This window comes from Talpa occidentalis, unplaced genomic scaffold (genome assembly GCF_014898055.3).
Source record: "Talpa occidentalis isolate TD23 unplaced genomic scaffold, MPIMG_talOcc4v2.1, whole genome shotgun sequence".
Taxonomy (NCBI): Eukaryota; Metazoa; Chordata; class Mammalia; order Eulipotyphla; family Talpidae; genus Talpa; species Talpa occidentalis.
In genome coordinates, this window is record NW_026555331.1 from 93,306,058 (window position 1) to 93,326,054 (window position 19,997).

The 19,997-nt window shown below is 36.0% G+C and overlaps 1 long non-coding RNA gene and 1 pseudogene across 1 annotated transcript in view; one reads left to right on the top strand and one right to left on the bottom strand.

The window, feature by feature from the left end:
• Nucleotides 1-19,997, top strand: part of LOC119247318 (60S ribosomal protein L7-like) — a 190,506-nt pseudogene that overhangs the window by 108,098 nt on the left and 62,411 nt on the right.
• The window catches only part of LOC129145321 (uncharacterized), a 45,401-nt gene continuing 28,688 nt past the window's right edge, over nt 3,285-19,997 (bottom strand). The window contains exon 3 of the long non-coding RNA XR_008550740.1: nt 3,285-3,358. This is a non-coding gene — a long non-coding RNA (uncharacterized LOC129145321). The remainder of the gene's footprint in view (nt 3,359-19,997) is intronic.

Genomic DNA, 19,997 nt, shown 5'->3' on the forward strand with positions numbered 1-19,997 from the left:
AGGGCCTGGTGGCGCAGCGGTGGAGCGCTGAGTTGCGAGGCTGCCCGCAGCCTCTTCAGCGCCAGTTCGATTCCCGTCCACCGGCGAGGGTCCCACAAAAAAAAAAAAAAATAAAAAAAAAAGGTTGGAATTTTAAATAGAAGCATTGCTAACAAAGGCACTAATTCTCTACTTCCATAGTCATAACTAAATGACTTCTGAACATGATACTAACTTTTCAAGTACTCTTCCTACATTGACACTTGTATAAGTGTCAGATGAAGTATCCTTTCTGTATATTTCATATATTCACAAAGAAGTAAGTTATGCAAGGAATTCATGATAAAACAAATATGTCATTAAAAGCATTGAAATATGAGGGTTATCATACTTTCAGAACAAAATTTTTATAGAGTGATTTATAAAATACTGGCAACTGGATAAGGATCTAACTATACGTAGATGTGGGATAATTTTATTTAAGATATATTTATTTATGCATGCAAAAACTGGGGGACAGACCAGAGGTGTGGGGGGTGAGAAGATTCACCAGAGACAGAGTGGGAAGCAGAACAGGTGGAGGATATGGGATAATTTTAGAAGGAATATTAGAATGCAAAGATAAAAAGGATTGAATTTCTGGCCAGTTAATATGGAAAACATCAGAAGAGCTGACATTAACAGTAGTTACTGAAATTCTACATGCCTTCTTCATAAAGATTTAAAATATACTGTGTACTATGTAAACTATACACTGAATATATTGTATGTATCTACTACATATACACATATCACATACTCATATATAAATATATAGTCACACATGTATGTTATGAAATGAAGCCTGTTATAAATGTGCAGGACAATTTACTCATCTCTATCTCATCGTTTAACTCTACAGTTTTTTGTTGTTGATATCAGAGTTTTGCTATATTTAGCATGATTGAAATTTTACTATATGACAGATTCTCGATGAAAGCTTTTATAAATTAACTCATTAAATCCATATAAAATACTACCTCAGTTACTATTATTTTCCCATATAACTAATGAGGCATGTGTGGCTCAGAGGAGTTGTAAAATATCAGTAAGAGTGCCCTTGATTTAACCTTAATTCTAACTCTAGATTCTATACTTTTATCTAGAATTCACAATCAAAATCACCATGAGACACATTAAATACTTATAGTTATACTAGGTTTTCAACAGCTCACCTATATCCTTGAAAGGCTTTTTAGTAGAAAGATGCCAATCTTAAAAGCCAAATCTGTACTTTTATTCCCCCCCACACACCTAAGTTAATAAGAGGAAATCAAATGATGCCTAATTGTGATCTCTCACTCTAGTTTATCAGGCACACCTTCCTTCTCCTCTCTGAAAAGTCCCCTCCCCTTCAATTCAGGCCCAACTCTGGAGCCAACTCTGGAGTTCAGGGGAGAAGTTCCACCCTAATGCTCTGGGGATTGGGCATGGATCCCAGGCTTGCCCACGGTGATGTGTCTGAGAGAAAACAGGGGATACAAGCCAGGACAGAGACATTCCCTGGGATGTTTTAACCTTTGGTCTGAAAATAAGGATGGTGAGGATCTCTTTCCTCGCAGATTCCTAGGTTGAGATGGTAAAGGCATGAAACTATGCTTATCCCCTAAACTTAAACATTCTCAGTACTTGGAGGAATGAAAGAGATAGGGAGGGCCTACATGGTGATGAAAAATAAAGAAAATCAGGAGATCCAATCTGCGTGTTTCAAGCCCCAAAGCAATGTCATTATTACAGGGCATCATTTGGTGTCTAAGACCACCAGAATCCTAAAAATATGGTGGTGGTGGTGGTGGTTTGCTAAGTTTTGTTGTTGCCATTACTTTGGCTTGAGCTAGTGTGAGTTGGAATTTTGTCACTCGAACACAAGAAGTCAGTAGACTGGTGCAACAACCACAAAATATTAGGTTCCAAATTGCAGAAAACAGAGATAACCACTGTTTAGCCAAGAGTGTCTTCCGAGTGTGTTTTAAAATAAACAACTTCCCTAGGAAAAGAGCCAATGTGCCTGCATATGGCAGGGAAGTGTGACACAAAGCACCAGACTGGTTGAGGCAAACACGGGAATGAGCCAATTTCCAAAAGCTCAACAGTTTTAATCCCTACCAGCGTGAAATTTTTGTTTTCATCTCTCCCTTATATGTATAAACTGGCCTCAATATTTTGCACACTATGGAACCACACACATACACAACCCCTCTTGCATTTGACATGAAAATATTCAGGTCAGAAAGTAATTCCTCTCTGAGTTTTCTTTCGTCTATTGATAAAAGAAAGTGGTAGACATATTGAAAGGAATAGTATAAATTTGGATGAAGTCAGACCAAATATAGCTATTACAATCAGGGAAAGAGAAGAAAATAAAATCAAAAAACATGTGCTTTCAAGTTGGACGACTCAAACTTAGTGTCCCAACTTTGTCACTGATCAGTTTGGTAAGTTAGTTCCCTGTGATTGATCTCTCTAAATGTCCTTTTTAATATAAGAGCAGAATATCAAAGTTAATTTCAAGAATGGAGGTAATCTGCAAGAAAAACCTAAAACGATGCTAAATAAATAGTGGGTGTTACTATGGTTGCTATTATTAATATCAATATTAAGTGTGCCCACACTTTTAACTATGGCACAGGGAAAAAAGCATGACAAAGAAAAAAAAATGATTTACCAATTTTACTTCTAAAGGAACTAAAATCAAAAATAGTTGGAAAATGCAGTACTGAGGTCTAACATAGTATTATCATTATTACAAACATTAAATATTCTATCCTCTCAATTTTATCCCCAGTGAATATTATTGAAGCTATGTTCACCAAATATTTCATTCATTTGACTTCCATTTTCCAAAATGTGGTGAGAGGAATTTTAGAGTCTCACAGACCAGCACTACAACATTCACAAGACGCAGTATTTTATTAAATCTTAACACACTCTTTATTATGTATATATTTTGATAAAACTACCTAATCTGAGGAGGATTTATTTGAAACAGAATAAAATAAAACTAGAAGATGTGCCCATTATATGATGGTAAGATGGCTCAGTGGTTGCCCAACTTGTATGCTCAGTGAAACTAGAAAAATTACTGAAATCTGTGTCTTACGCCCACACCACCACCACCACCGCCGCCGCCTCAACCCCTGATAATTCATCATTAATTGTCTGGGGGTGGCTTTGTCTTCAAAATTTTTATAATTCTATTCTGGTGATTCTAGCCTGTAGCAAGTTTGAGAAACTCTGAGCTTCTCCATCCTATCTCTTACCGTTGATCAAACAGTGCCAGTTTTACTTCTTTTTCTTGAAGTCCAAGCATTCATCAGAGAAACTTTTATTTTGTAACAACCTGGGGGGGAAAAATCCAAAGAATTAATTTAATAAATTAATTAATCATTCTTCAATATACAGTACACTATGTTAGGAATTAAAGAGGGGAAAGCAGTACAAGATAGTCTGTCTTTTTAAAAAGCATGTAGTTTATATGAGACATGGAACCCATACATAATAAAAATACTAAAGTTCTAAATAAATTTTCAGGAATAATAATACTCAAAGGCTTCAATCACTTTAAAGTATTTCTTAAATGAAAGTGAACTACACAACTGCAGTTATAATAATTTTCCTCAAACACAAAAAATTTTTGAAATTGAAGCTTTGTTAAAATGGAAATATTTTCTTCATCTGATATCCATAAATTGTTTGACTCAATTTCATACACATTAGAAGTCATCAGACAGTGTATGCATGCAGCCTATACCCGATTCTTAACAATGCTCCTTCTTTACATTCCTTGAACTATCATCATCTGCTCCCATCTTTGTGGACACATCAAATGCTGATGATAAGACTTTGAGGGATGAGAGTCCACGATATCCACTTTCTCTAATATATTCAATGTCGAAAAAAAGAGTCCATATGTATAGATTATTATATGTTTTCTAAAAATCCCAAGTAATATCACCATTTGACACAGAGAGATTTCCAAGTTTCATGTCCCACGGTTCCAGTCTCTATTTTAGGTACAGATTAAAGATGATAATATTACAGAGACTATACAACATTGTTCCTAGCAAAAACATTCAATGAATGTTTTTCTCAAAATAAAGATAATGCCCAATTCTGTGGTCTTGAAATTAGTGTTATTTTTTTAAGTGCACATTAACAAAATTTCTTGAAGTCACTTATAAGATACTAGTCTACTTTTCTGAAACTAGTGCAACCTAAGTTCAATATTTGCTAATTTTTTTTTTAATAAAAAATGTGTTGTCTTTTTTTTTTTTTTAAGATTTTTTTTAATTTATTTACACAAACACAGGGTACAATCAGAAGCACGGGAGGGTGAGAGAATTCACCAGAGCCAGAGCGGGGAGCAGAGCAGGCAGAAGGACAGAAGTACACTGCTGAGGGGAGCAGCGGGTGGCAGGAGAGGTCTGCGTGCCATGTGGGACCCTCCTCCATTGGCCAGGGAGCAGCCGGGGATTGAACCAGTGCTGCAGAGGCTGCGGGCAGCTTCGCAACCCAGTGCTCAGCTGCTGCACCACCGGGGAGGCCCTGATTTTTTTTTTTTTAACTTGGGATAGGTTTCCCTTAATTGGAGTTCAGTGCTTCAAATTGGAGTAGCTCTAGATTCCTGAGTGCTGACCTGAGGACATCCAAAGCTATCCTTGCCAAAGGCAGGTTATAAAAGGAATACAGAAATACTTGGAGAGAGAATAATAGTTTAGTTTTTTGCTTTACATTAAGTCTTCACTCTTTTCCCAGCAAAGACAGAGGAATTCAAATCATAGAGCATCTGAACTCTATCCAAACTTCAGTTGTATTTTAAAATTTCAGGTTAGAATGCATAATATATTAATGCTATATAACTTTTATTGTGTTCACTTTAAAATTTATATTAAGTAGATTGCTACATTATGGTAATGTACTAAATTACCTAAAGCAAAGTAATACAATGATTAACTGACTATAAACATTGGTTTATGGTCAGATTATAAAGTATTACTATGATTAACATTATGCATTTTCATAACAGTAGAAAATTGCAGGATGAAATATCTGTGGATTGACTCAGTGCCATTAGGAATAATAAAACAGTGGTATAACTCAGTCTCAAGTTACATCTTGAGAGTAAACTTTGTTTTAAATCTTCTCTCTAAGTGGTTAAGAAATTCATTAATTTAAAATGCCCTAGGCCTGCCAAACACAAGGTAGAGAATGCAAGTATTCCTGCAAATTTATGACAGTAAGCACAACGGGGATTAACTGACAGTTTTAAGTCTTTCCATCCAATACTTTGCTATCAAACAACCAAAAATCATCAATTTTATTATGTTCTAAGAAAATAAAATTGATATACTCAATATTTAGATAAGCTTTTTTCCAAAATAGATTTGAAATGGGTTACAGTTTAAAAAAATACTGTCTCATCAGTTCAGCTATATAACAGACTGATTCTTTGTGGAGAATCAAACAGAGACCAAAAAAGGAAGGAAAAGTCTTTGATGCATAGTGTTCTTCGATAGTAAAGGGCTAAAATGTAGGTGGACACTCATACAAAAGATTTGCGCTGCATGGAAGAAGTCGCAGAAAAATGATAATAATGGACTAATAATGAATGCTGCAGCAGAACTGATTAGGTTGAATTCTCACATTGCCACACACAAGTGCCATATAATCTTAGGCAAATTACCCTAATTTCATCATCTGTAAAATGGACCTATATCTCAATTGTTGGATGGATTACATAAAAATTGTAAAGTGGCTAGTCCATAGAAAAGGATTAATAAGTTCTTTGTTAATATGTCATTATAATCACTATTGGTTAATTAAACCTGTTATTAGCAATAGACACTAAAGATAGGAGATAATCCCAAGGAGAAAAGTTTCACTTTTCAATGATTGGGAAGGTCAGTGTAAGTATGGGAAAGGTGAGATGAGATAGGAGAATTGCACTGAGCCCTAAATTACATAGTTGATCATTTTATACTGCATGCCTCAGACTCCTCACAATATCTGTGTAATTCTGGGAGAAAATTTGGAAGAGTTCAAAAGTCTTTCTTGAAACTGAACTTCTATTACAGATACTGCTTCATAAATGATTAATCCATCGGATTGCAATTACGTGTTTTTGTCTACTTTTCCCTAGATTATGACTGATTTTTCACACAAGGTATCATATTTTCTATAATTTAGCTCCCAAATTGTTACAAGCTTATGATATATTTTTTTAAAGATTTATTTATTTATGCATACAAGAGCTGGGGTACAGGCCAGAGATGCGGGGGATGAGAGGATTCACCAGAGACAGAGGAGGGAACAGAACAGGCAGACTGACTGATATATACTGCTGAGGGGGCAGTGGGCGAGTCAGGAGAGGTCTGCTGTGCCATGTGGGTTTCTCCCCGGCTGGCCAGGCTTTGAACTCGTGCCGCGGAGGCTGTAGATTGCTTCACAGTGCGGTGCTTAACCCCTTGCGCCACTACGGAGGCCCGCAAATTTATGATAGATGTTTAATAAAGATGGTTTAAATGAACAGTGGGGCCTCTCCGGTGGTGCAAGGGATTAAGACACAATCTATGAAGCTGTCCACAGCCTCTGCAGCATGAGTTCAATCCCCAGACAGCTAAGGAGCAACCCACATTGCACAGCAGACCTCTCCTGACTTGCCCAGGGCTCCCTTCAGCAGTGTACTTCAGTCAATGTGTCTATTCTGTTCCCTCCTCTGTCTCTGGTGAATCCTCTCACCCTCCACACCTCTGCCCTGTATCCCAGCTCTTATATACATAAATAAATAAATCTTAAAAAAAATAAAATAACAGTGAATAAATACTTAAGAAAAAATAGAAAATTTACAAAATAATGAATTGTATTGCTGGTTTATTGGTTAATATTTTAACCCACTGGCACCCATATCTCCATTGAATTAACATCCGTTTAGATGCTCATTTGAAAATCTCTTTTCTGCGTTCTGTTATCTGACATACTGAAAACAATTATTAATTCTCTGAGGAGGACAGTTTAGTGGTTCTTCACAAAGTTACATGTGGAATTATCATACACGCCATCACTTCCACTCCTAGGTATATAATGGAAAAACTGAAAACACAAGTTCAAACAGATATTTATAGACCAATGCCCACTGCAGCATTATACACAAGAGCCGAAAGATGGAAATTCCACATGTCCCAAAACAGATAAGTGAATAAACAAAGTGTGATGTATAAATAAAATGGAATAGTCAGTCATAGTAGGACGATGTTCTGATACAAGCTACAACATTGATGAACTTTGAAAACATGCTAGCTAAGTGAAATAAACCAGTAGCAAAAAGACATATATGATTCCACTTAAAATTCTCTAGAAAGACAAATTCAAAGAGAGAAAAAAGTGAATTAGAGATAAACCAGAACTGGCTGTTTGGGGTAGGATGAACAAGAAGGAAATAAGGAGTTATTTGCTATTGGTTAGAGTTTCTGTTTGGGGCGATGGAAAATTTGGAAACAGTTGTTTCCAAATTAGTGGCACAACAGTGTGAATGTAATCCAAACAATATATTGTGGACTTTAAAATGATTAGATGGCACATATTATATAATATTATATATAATATATATAACCAAAATAAAATACTTTAAGTAAACAAACACAAGTATTAATTAAATAATTCATCTAATTTTTATAGGAAGAAACTTAGAACTCTGTAGCTTCTGAAATTACCTTAAATATATAACATGAAGCAATAGAACTGGTTTTTATGACAGATCAAGTATCGTTGCCTTCCTAAGGACATTCCTTAATGAACTCATTTTAAAACAATTAAAAAAAATCAATCATCCTTTTTCCATATGGTGTTTCTCAGAATGTAGAATGTAGCTGTAAACTGGGTCATATTAGGCTTTTCAACATGGCCTCTAGAACATTATGTTCTAGAAAATTATAAAAGTCCATCTCTGATTCTTATTTGCAAGAATATGTCAGTGTATTACTTCTCAGTATTACTTTTGTATCTAGCAAAATAACACCAAAGTCTTTCCATAGCCTCAAAAAATGAGATTTTATTTTCTTGACACTACTGGAAAAATGTTTAGAATTTTGTGTTTTTCCTTTTTCTTAGTTCCACACCTCTACATAGCATTTAAATCACTTTATAAAATTATTTTTATTCTGTTTTTCTTACTCTTAAAAAATTCCCAAAGCAAAATTCTCAATATATGACTTAGGACCAAAATTTTTTTGCAATGGTAATTGCTGAAATTTTACTCACCCATACAAATACTTTCAATGAGCAATGTCTACAAATTTTGTGACTTGTTCCTTTCTCCCTGTATTATCTTTGTTCTGATTATATTTATGGAAATGCAATTTTATGTCTGTCGAATCTAATAATAAAAAATTGAAGCTTTTATTGTGTATGTTTTTAAAGTTTATTTTCTAAGAAATTCATCTTTATTGCATTTCTTAGACATGTCTGCCTGTGACAATCTGGAAAAAATACTAGTCTTCCCTCACAAATAGTTCAATAACAGTGCCTTACATTTTATGGTCTTTACCCCACAATGAATATTTTCTTTAGAAAAAAAGTCTTAACTTGTTAAATAATTTGCAATACTACTGTGTAAATCTCTGGGTACTGCTTCCACTTGCTATTTTTATAGTCACAAACAAGATATTACTTTAACAAAATATATACAATATTTTAATTTAAAATGATGCTAACAAAAAAAATTTTAACTATTGTTTCCTTGCTTAAATACCTGAGCGGTTTCGCCTTAACAAATATCTTTAATACTTTTGAAGGTCTGAAAGACTCTCCAAGATCAGTCTCTGAAAACTTTTGAAACCATAAAGGAGAGGAGGCTAAAAGTTATCAAAGGCTTATAGTATATCTTACTTACACTGGAAGTACTTCCTATTTCCCTTCCATAAAATTTACTACTTTTGTAAAAATTTTAATTACTATATTTTCCCTAAATCTTTGTTCTGTTAGTTCAAAGAAGTAGTGGTTTCTGTCTAGGCTTTTGTAGTCCCAGAACCTACCTCACCAAATGTCTGACACATTGTAGGTTTCAATACTCACTAAGTGAATTTATGCTTAAAAGAATGCAGCACTGGTGATTTATAATATGAATTCCCCTAAATTCTTTTGTGAAAAAAGAAACAAATGGGACTATATCAAATTAAAAAGCTTCAACACAAGAAAAGAGACTATCATTAAAAGAAAAGAGAGAACACCAAATATATTTACACATCACACATCTGACAAGTGGCTAATATCCAAAGTCTACAAAAGACTCATATAAATCAACAAAAAGAAAATGACCCAATAAAAAAAAAATGGGCAGAAGACCTAAATAGACACATCTTCAAAGAAGATACCAGATGACTAACAGGCACATAAAATAATGGTCATCATCTCTTATCATCAGAGTAATACAAATTGAAACCACAGAGAGAGAACATCTCACACCTGTAAGAATGGCCCATATAAAACAGACCCGAAACAAAGAATTGGCAAGGATGTAGGGTGAAAAGAACCTTTAGACATACACTGATGGTGGCACTGTACACTAGTCCAGCCCCTATGGAAAACATTTTGGAGGTTTCTCAAAATATTAAAAATAGATCTGCTATGTGATCCAGCGATTCCATTCTTTGATATCTACCAGAAGTACGCAAAACACTGATTTGAAGGGATAGACAGACTCTTGGGTTCACCACACCATTTGCCAATAACCAACGATGGGAGTAGCCTTAGTGCCCAATGATAGAAGAGTCGATTAAGAAGATATGGTAAATACACATGACAGTACACTTTGAAGCTATAACAAAGATGAAATCTTGCCATTTGAGATAAAATGGATAGAACTGAAAGAGTATGTTATACGAAATAAGTCAGAAGAAAAAGACAAAAACCAATGATTTCACTTATATATGGAATACAAAAACAAAGCAAAATAACAGATAAAAGCAAACCCTTGAAATCTGACAACAGAACTGAAGCTATTAGAAGGGAAGGATAGAGAGGGGGATCAAAGAGAAGGGCACAGTGCACTATAGCAGTAGATTATGGGTGCCTTAGTGGTAGGCACAGTGTGAGGACACATATTTGACAGTTGTGAACATACAGCCCTAAAACATATAGTTTTGTAAATCAACATTACATCTATTAAACATAATTATTTTTTTAAATTTTTAAATTTTATATATTTTTACATCATTTTTCACTTTTGCAAAACATATGCATTTTCATACAATTCCCACCCCTCTTGTTATTTTAGTATAATGTCTTTTTCCTGGTCCTTAGTTAGGTTTTCCTTAGTTAGGTTTTCTGAATTCCTGCTATGAGTGAGAACATCCGGTATTTTTCTTTTTCTTTCTGGCTTATTTCACTGAGCATGATCCCTTCCAGCTCCATCCATGTTGCTGCAGATGGCATGAGTTTATCTTTTCTGATTGTTGAATAATATTCTGTTGTGTATATGCACTACTGGTGGGAGTGCAAACTGTTCCAACCACTATGGAGAGCTGTGTAGAGATTCCTCAATCTGCTAGGTATTTACCCAAAGGACACAGAAACATTAATTCAAAAGGGCACCTGCACCCCTATATTTACAGCAGCACTACTGACAATAGTCCAAATGTCCCCCAAAAGATGACTGGATCAAGAAGATGTGGTGCATATACACAATATTAAACATAATTATTTAAATGATTTTTTGCTTCATGTCTTTCTTTAGTATGCCTCATTACATTTTGAAGCCATTATAATTACATTGCTAATTTCTAGAAATAATACTATAATCTGAGTCCTATTTTTAAAATCTTACTTTTACTTAGATCTTCTCTCTTCCGTATATTATGTACAAAGAAGATTGTTTCTGTCAAACTTAGCTAAGTCATTTCTGGCAGTTTATTTTTCTAAATTATCAAGGGCACTTACAATTTGAATCCTTCCATTAATGTGATACAGAAACTTATTAAGGCAAACATTATGCTGAAAGGAGAGGTAGTATAAATCCTCTGGAATTCAGTATAATGAGATGTTAATTTGAAATTTAATCGCAGTATTTCAGATTAATTTACATTAACCTTAATTGTTGTTCAATTGTCAATACATGTTTATTTATTTTGCTTTGGTCTTTTAAACTAACAACTATGGGAGGACTTCATGAAGTTGGTAGTCAAACAGGATCCCTGAGTCATCATTTCGTTAGGGACACAAAGTGTAGGCATCTGGAGGGAGCAGCCACAACTGGAATGGAGCTGGGGATATGAGAACCAGTGTCACAGCAAAAAGACAAAAAATAACAGAAAATGTAGGAAACACTGAGAAACAGTAAGCCAGTTCACCAGAAGGGATACCTGCCCTTCCAACACTGGACCAAGAAGGGCATTTGCTTTTGGTCCCCTTTCTCTACTTCTTTTTTTTTTTTTTTTTTTTAAAGATTTATTTATTATTTTATTTTATATGAGCACTGGGTACAGTTAGAAGCGCGGAAGGTGAGAGAATTCACCAGAGCCAGAGCGGGGAGCAGAGCAGGCAGAAGGACCGAAGTACACTGCTGAGGGGAGCAGTGGGCGGCAGGAGAGGTCTGCCGCCATGCGGGACCCTCCTCCGGTGGCCGGGGAGCAGCCGGGGATCGAACCGGCGCTGCAGAGGCTGTGGTAGCTTCGCAACCCAGCGCTCAACCACCGCGCCACTGGGGAGGCCCCCCTTTCTCTACTTCTTAAGGATAGTAGGTTTTTTTGTTTTTTTCAAAGTAATGCACACTCAGTGAGAGCATAGCCTGCTTAACTGTTTCACAGAAAACACCAGGGTAACCAAAGACTAGGTTCATCAGTGGGGAGAACCACTCATGTATCCCCTGTGCAATACCAGGCTGCAGGATTGTTTGTGCTCGCCAAGGGGAGGAGGAAAAGCCAACACCCCTAATCTCCCCAACTCATTCACTGATCCAAGCCTAGATTACATAAAAAGAAACTGAGTTGCCGCAATAAACTCATTCTCAGTTGTTTTTCTTTTTTTTCTTGTCTCCACTTTAGGGGTTCAGGTCTAGAACTGATGTAATTTCTGGAGTTTGCTTCCCTATACAGTGGGAGAATACAGTTCCTCCTGTCAAATTTATGGTAGCCTTTTCAATAGGGATGCCTAGACCACAGGCTTTCAGAAAGCCTGTGTGTTCCTTCCCACGATCCCTCTTTGCATGACCCCTAATTCATGCCAAAATTGCATGAATAGAAAGAAACTGCAAATAACAACAGTGAATACAGCTTACCCAGCAGGATCTTTGTGTCCACTTTTGGGAATCAGCAGAAGCAAAGGCCTGGAACTTACATGATCACTGGAGCTTGCTTTATTGCATAGAGGGAGACTGTAGTTCCTCTGGCCATGTTGCTCATAGCCCTATCTGCAAGGGGCATCTGAACAAACTTTGGAAAGTTAGGGAAATAATCAACCCCCCACCCATGTGAATTCTGGGAGCCAGTGTGAGAAGTCCAGAGAAGTAACACACCTTGCCCTATCATGCTCTCAGCAACTCAATATCTAAAGGGAATACAACACCACAAAGAAAGAACAATTCTCCAGAACCAAATCACAAATATATAGAAGAACTTATCCTATTAGACAGAGTTCAAATTGCCATGATAAAGAAATTCAAATAAAAGAAAAGAAAATGAATGTCATTAGAAATAGAATCAACTAACAGAAATAATAAACTGAAGATTTACACAAAAAAAAAAGAGAGAGAATTGCAGTATGGAAAAAGAGCAACAGCGAAGATAAAAATTCTTCAGAAAACCATAGCATAATAGATCAGATGAAAGAAAAATTAGTGCTCTGAAGATCACAATGTACAAAGGACCCAGGTAGAGAAGAATAAACACCATAATCAAGGGAATGTGCTGTCTGGAATGATGTATTCAAAACACTTATAATAAAACTTGCCATCATAGAGTACTATATCCTGTAAGACTCTCCTTCAAATATAAGGCAGAGGTCATCCCGGACAAAAGGAAGCTGAGGGAAGTTTGCCAACACTATATTTGCCATACAAGACAAGTTGGAAGGGGCTCTCCTGGCTAAATGAATAAGAAGAGAAGCCAAAATACTGAACAAGGAATCGGTAGCAAAAAAACAAAGGACAACATGACACTAACAAGCCCTCGTATCTCAATGATCACCCTAAATGGAAATGGACTGAATTCATCATTCAAAAAGCATGAGTGCCAGTTGGATTAGAAAACAAAATCCAACTTTCTGCACTATACAGAAGGCTCATCTAAGCTCCAAACATAAACACAGACTTAAAGTAATATAGACTTAAAGGTTGGAAACACCCTTACAAGCTAATGGAACACAAAGGAGGCAGGAATAGCAACACTTATACTGGATATAATAGATTTTCAGGGACAAAAGGTAATAAGAGATAAACATGGACACATATAATGCTTAAGGGATCTACAGTAGGAAGATATGACATTCATCAATATATTTGCACCAAATGAAAAACCATCAAAATATTTAAGGCAACTATTATCAAAACTGAATTCAGATGTTGGCAGCAACACAGCATACCTTCACCAATGGACCTATCAATCAGACAGAAAGTCAATAAGGAAACAATCGTTCAAATGAGGAATTAGACCTCATGGGCTTGTTAGACATTTAAAGGGCACTGCAGTTCAAAAAAGCTGAGTACACATTCTTCTCATGTGCATATGAAACATTCTCCAGGACAGACCGCATGCTGTGTCAAAAATAAATGTCAATTAATGCAGGGAGATTGAAATCATACCAAATATACTCTGATCACAGTGGTGTCAAAACAAAAGTCAACCACTATAAGAAAACAGGAAAAAACTCTAACATGGAGATTGAACAACACAATACTAAACAATCACTGAATAAATGAGGAAAACACAGAAGTAGTTAAACAAAATACCTGGTGACATATGAAAAAAAAAAAAAAAGGCATGACCTACTAGAAAGTATGGAGCCCAGGAGAAGCAGTAATAAAAGGGAAGTGTATACAGGACCCCATGGCAAAAAAAAAAGAGCTCAAAAAACAACTCGAACACACACCTCAAGATATTAAAAAAAGAACAAGTGAAACGAAAGTCAGGAGAGGAAAGGAAATAATGAAAATTGGATTAGAAATAAGCAAAATGCGAATCAAAAAGATAGTCCAAAGATGAATGGTTATTTGAAAAAAGAGGATAAACCTGTAGCTAGACTAAGAAAAAAAGAAATAAAAATCTGATAAATAGGTTGAGAAACTAAAGAAGTTACATGATTCAAAGTTGTACACGTGATCATAATAGATTTCTACAAAGATCTATATGGCAAATTGAATAACCTAAATGAAATGAACAAATACTACAACCCTCTTAGACTGAATCAGGAAGAAAAGAGAAAACCTAAAAAGGAAATTGAAACAATAATCAAGATCTCCCCAAAAAACGAAATTCTAGTGTAGTTTCACTAATGAGTTCTACCATACCTTCAAAGAAGAGCTATTACCTATTCTCAAACTCCTTCAAAACAGAAAGAGGGAATGCTTCCAAACTCATTCTATTAGGTCAAAGTCATTATGATAGGAAATCCAGACAAAGAAATCAACAAAAAAGAAAACTATGGACCAATATTCATAATGAATACAGATACAACAACTCTCAACAAAATCTTAACAAACTGAGTTCAACAATGCATTAAAAGGATCATACATCATCGCCAATTGGGATTTATTCAGGAACAAAAGTTTGGTCAACAACAGAAAATCAATCAGTGTAATTTACCACATCAGCAAAGTGAAAGATAAAAATCATATGATTATAGCAATAGATGCTGAGAACTACGTTAAGATTAAACATCAATTTATGATAAAAACCCTTAAAAACTGGGGATAAACTATACCTCATGAAAATGAAGGCACTATTTGACAAGCCCATAGCTAACATCATCCTCAATAGTGAAAAACTAAAAGCTTTTCCACTAAGATCCTTTACAAGACGATGATGTCAACATTCACCACTATTCAACTTAGACTTCGAAGCCCCGGGTTAGAGAAATGTGGAGAGGGAAGACAACAGGGCATTTTGATAGTGTGGTGGTGTGGTAACAATACCTGAAGGGGGAAATCCTCTATCTCTAAATCACAAACAATGTTGTAAACAAGCGTTACTTCAATAAATAAATAGTTGACCTTCTTGGGCAAACTGAATGAGTGAGTGAGTGAGTGAGTGAGTGACTGAATGAATGAGTGAATGAATAAAACCATTTAGCACATATGATATTCCAATTGAATATAAAACAAAAAGCCATATAAAAACAAAACATAAAGGAAAACAGCACATAGGGTTATTTTTTGGAGCAAAGTAAGAAATGAGTGATTGAGTCACAGTGTCATCATTGCTGACTTGATGAAAGATGGGCAATAGTTCATCCTGTTCATGAGCCAGGTGAATTCACTAGATACACAATTTGTACATCTGTACAATTTGAATTCAAACTTATGTTAACATTTTCAAACTAGAAAAACCTAGATATTTCTATATTGCTCCCAAGTGTAATAGCTTATCAAATGTGAAACAGATGGATTTTCTTCATTTACCTCCATTTCCTAAGTGTCAAAATTTGTCTCTGTGCCAGATCCATCACCTCTATTCACTTTTCTTCTCAATTTTAAAGAGAAGGATACCTGAAAGAAATGTGCTTTCTTGCATAATGGGGGTTACTTCCAAAGACAGACTAGGTTTATCTACAGGTCATCCCATTATTCAAGTTCTATAATCTAAGAATGATGGTTCAGTTGCTCAAAACATATTGCAAATGTGACTAATGTAATTATTCATTCAGCCACAGAGTAAATTTCCTCTTTCATAGCTTATAACATAGTAAACTGCGTCACTAATGTGTGCTATTGACCACAAGTTGGATCAGATATGAGCCTCAGTGGCCACAAACATACTTTAAAAAAATGGCCTTCAATTGTTTGTCGTTGTGCATGAAAGGAAATCTGATAATACAGCTACAGAAACCCTGATAATTTAAATCAACAGCTATGGGATAATCCCTTAAATAGCTATTCATTTCATATATATTTTCATATAAATAATTGCCACAATATCACTACATGTGTTCATATAAATAGTTAACATAATTCAAACAATAGTTTTCAAACAAATAAAGCAAAATACACTTCAAACTAGCAAGTAAATGCTTAGTTTGGGATATGGGGATTATCTTACTACATTGCTTTTCCCCATATGAAGCATCCCCTCATAAGAAAACCCCTGGAAAAGTACAAGTATTCTCATAGCATTCACATGCAATGAGCTTTGATTGTTGCTTTTCTACTACATAGTCTGAATGTGGGAACCTTTATTAAGCAATCTGAAATGACAGAAAACAGAAATCTTCAGCCTTGTGTAAATATATGTCTATATCCCATTTATAAATGCAATTATTACTGCAAGGAAGGATATTTCATAGGGATTAATGACCAATTGGAGGTAATGATTCCTGCTGCATGTTATACCTTCAGCTCCCTTCAGATATGAGACCTAACCAATCTGTCATTATTGAGCTTATGTTATGGATACTTAAAAACAAAAAAGTCACATTTGATGCTAATAAACTCCTGAAGATAAAGGAGAGCTATCGTCTTCAGCAGGCCCACCCCAATTGACTTTGTACAAAAAAAAAACTGCAGGGAAATAGCTCTGACTATAAAAACAAAAATTTTCCTAATGCTACATTGATATTAAATCCCTGACAGTATGAACTTAAGAAGCCACTACTTCTCTGTGAGCATAAGGGTAATTTGTAATATGGGATAACAATTTCCTTCACTCATTCAATAAACATTATTTAGGGAGACAATTAAAGCTCAAGACCACACTAGGGACTGAGAATACAATTATAGCTATCTTATTGCCCCTATCCAGAAGGGATTTTTACCCCATGGGGGAAGAGAGTCAAGAGAGAAAGGAATTTCAAAACAGAATGCAAAGCTCTACAATGGGTGGGGTAAATATATAACCCAGTTCTTGAGGTTGTCATGGTAGGTGACAGGAAAAGCTTATCCATAGTAACCACCCTGAAATAATATAGTATTCAGGACAGTGTAGTATTTCAGGATAGTAACTATACTGAACACAACAGAAAAAATCACTTGTAGGTTTTGTATAAGGCACTGACAAGATTTTAGAAAGCTAATATTGGTTAGAGAGAGGATGGATAAGGTTTCCCTCAGTTTCTTTCTTTTTTAAAAAAAGATTTATTTATTTTTATACAGGCCAGAGGCACAGGAGGGTGAGAGGATTCATCAGAGACAGAGCAGGGAGCAGAACAGGCACATGGACTGAAATACTCTGCTGAGGGGTGCAGCAGGCATGACAGGAGAGGTCTGCCGTGCCATGTGGGTTTCTCCCTGGTCGGCCGGGAATCAAACCCGCGCTGCAGAGGCTTGTGGATAGTTTCACAGTGCTGTGCTTAATATGCTGCGCCACTGGGGAGGCCAAGTTTCACTCAGTTTCATCTGAACTGAGTTTGCTGGAAAACCAGTCATTTCTGGGCAGGCAGGAGATTACAATGGCAGGGGTGATAGAGGGATATGAAGAGTATGTAAGAATAATGAGGTAGCAGGACTTTAAATTTACTGGGCATGAAAGAATGGGAAAAGAAGTAACATTATCTAAGAAAAGATGAAAAGGAAAAACACAAACTCTTATGGGTAAATATGACTACCCTATGAGACTTGAAAAGTTTTAGGGTATAATCCACATGGAAATGTCTGCTTAACTGTAGTCATAAAGTTTTTGTTGGAGAGAAATTGGGATTTGAAAAGTTGGGAAAGTTGAAATTGTAAATACCAACACATATATACTGATAAAAGGATTCAAAGTGGATCCAGTTGACTAACAGCTGCAATGAGGAGACAAGAAAGCTGGGAAGTCAGCTAAGTACTTAAAATCATTAGGATAAAGGGAAGTTACAGAAAGTATATGAAGAAGTGCACAAAAAAGATGAGAAAGAAAAACATCAAGGAGCGTGTTGTCATAAAAACTCTAGCAGAATTTATTGTTTTTTCAGCATCATCTCCCTCTTCTTAAGGTGAAGCTATCTTAACTCTTCATTGCATTCTTAGTCATGTTCCTTAGGTGAAATAAACTTCACTCCTAGGGTCCAGGAGTTGAATAAATGAAAAAGACAAAATCAGTTAAGCTACTCCCTTCCTCTCTGCAATGGCGGGTTCAGGAGTGACACATCTCACACATGAAGTCAATCAATCAATATTGACGCAATTCAATGATAGGATTCTGAATTACTTGGGAAATAAATTCCTCTGTTGAGTGTATATTACGATTCTAAGACAAACCATGTAATTTTACTCCATAGATTTTGAGATGGGAGCCAACCCAAAGACAGACAACAAAGATGGATTTTACAGACATCACATAAGCTCTTAATCAGAGGCAGGTTACAGTTTAAAAAAGTTTATTCTCCTTATTTTCCCTTGGAGCTGTCCCAAATAGTCCCCATGTTTCCTTGCTTTCCCACACTCAAATCCACCTTGGAAATTACTGTCATAATGACTTCATTTTTAATATTTTAAATATCTTCTGACTAAAATGGAAGTCCAACATTCTCAAAAATGAATATTGAAGAAATTACAATGAAGAGCATAAAAATAAACACTAATCCAACTATTCAAGGATACTAACTAAATATTCCAGGTTGAAAAAGAATTTTAAATTGTATATAACTAAAGAAATGTACTTCTGTCAAAAAAAGAAATAGACATTAAGTAAATGTGGTAAAACGTCAACTTAGGCTGTTCTCAATTTTCTTTTTTTGAAAGTGTTAACTCTACACATCACCTTAATGTCAAAGAATTCCAGGGCTTTTTAAATTTCCTTTTCAATTTACCAGAGATTGGGTGATCTGAAAATGAAACAATTGTCATCCTGCCTTTCACTCTGAAAATGCACAAATACTGTGGTTGAAGTAAAACGATTTCAAGAAGAGACTGGTGTTGTGAAAATAAACCCAGTACACACTACATATCAAGTATACAACTGAACAGTTAGCTATATGGTTAGGCAAATGTGTATGATTTTAAATCTCCAACAAGGCTTACATATAATCCTAGATCATGTATTCAAAAATGCTGTTTTGGGGGCCCCCCTGGTGGCACAAGGGGTTAAGATGCAACCTATGAAACTATCCACAGCCAATGCAGCACAAGTTCAATCCCCAACCAGGGAGCCACCCACATGGTGCAGCAGACCTCCCCTGACTTGCCCACTGCTCCCCTCAACAGTGTATTTCAGTCAGTCTGCCTGTTCTGTTGCCCACTGTCTCTGGCGAATCCTCTCACCCCCGCCCCCAACCACCACACCTCTGGCTTGTACATCAGTACTTGTATGCATAAATAAATAAATCTTTAAAAAAAATAAATAGGGCCTCCCCTGGTAGCGCAGGTGGTTCAGTGCAGTGCTGTGAAGCTGTCCGCAGCCTCTGCAGCACCGGTTCCATCCCCGGCCGCCAGGCGAGGGTCCCACATGGCGCGCAGACCTCTCCTGCCACGTCCGCTGCTCCCCTCAGCAACGTACTTCGTCAGTCTGCCTGTTCTGCTCCCCGCTCTGGCTCTGGTGAATTCTCTTACCCTCCCGTGCTTCTGACTATACCCAGAGCTTGTATATAAACAAACAAACAAACAAACAAACAAACAGTTGATAACTCCTACTCAGTTGATAACTCAACTGATAACTCCCTGATATTAAAATCATGCTCTGGGGAAAGATAATTTTAATCTGTCAAGTGGTTCAGATCCTTTCCAAGATAAGACAAGAATTAATTTTATTTAAGGCAATAAAATTTACTACACAAACCAAAAATGTTGTAGAACTTATATGAGATTCACTTTCTAAGTCTTGAATCAAAGCTGTCTTTAGGATAAAGGGTCTATATTACCTTCCTTG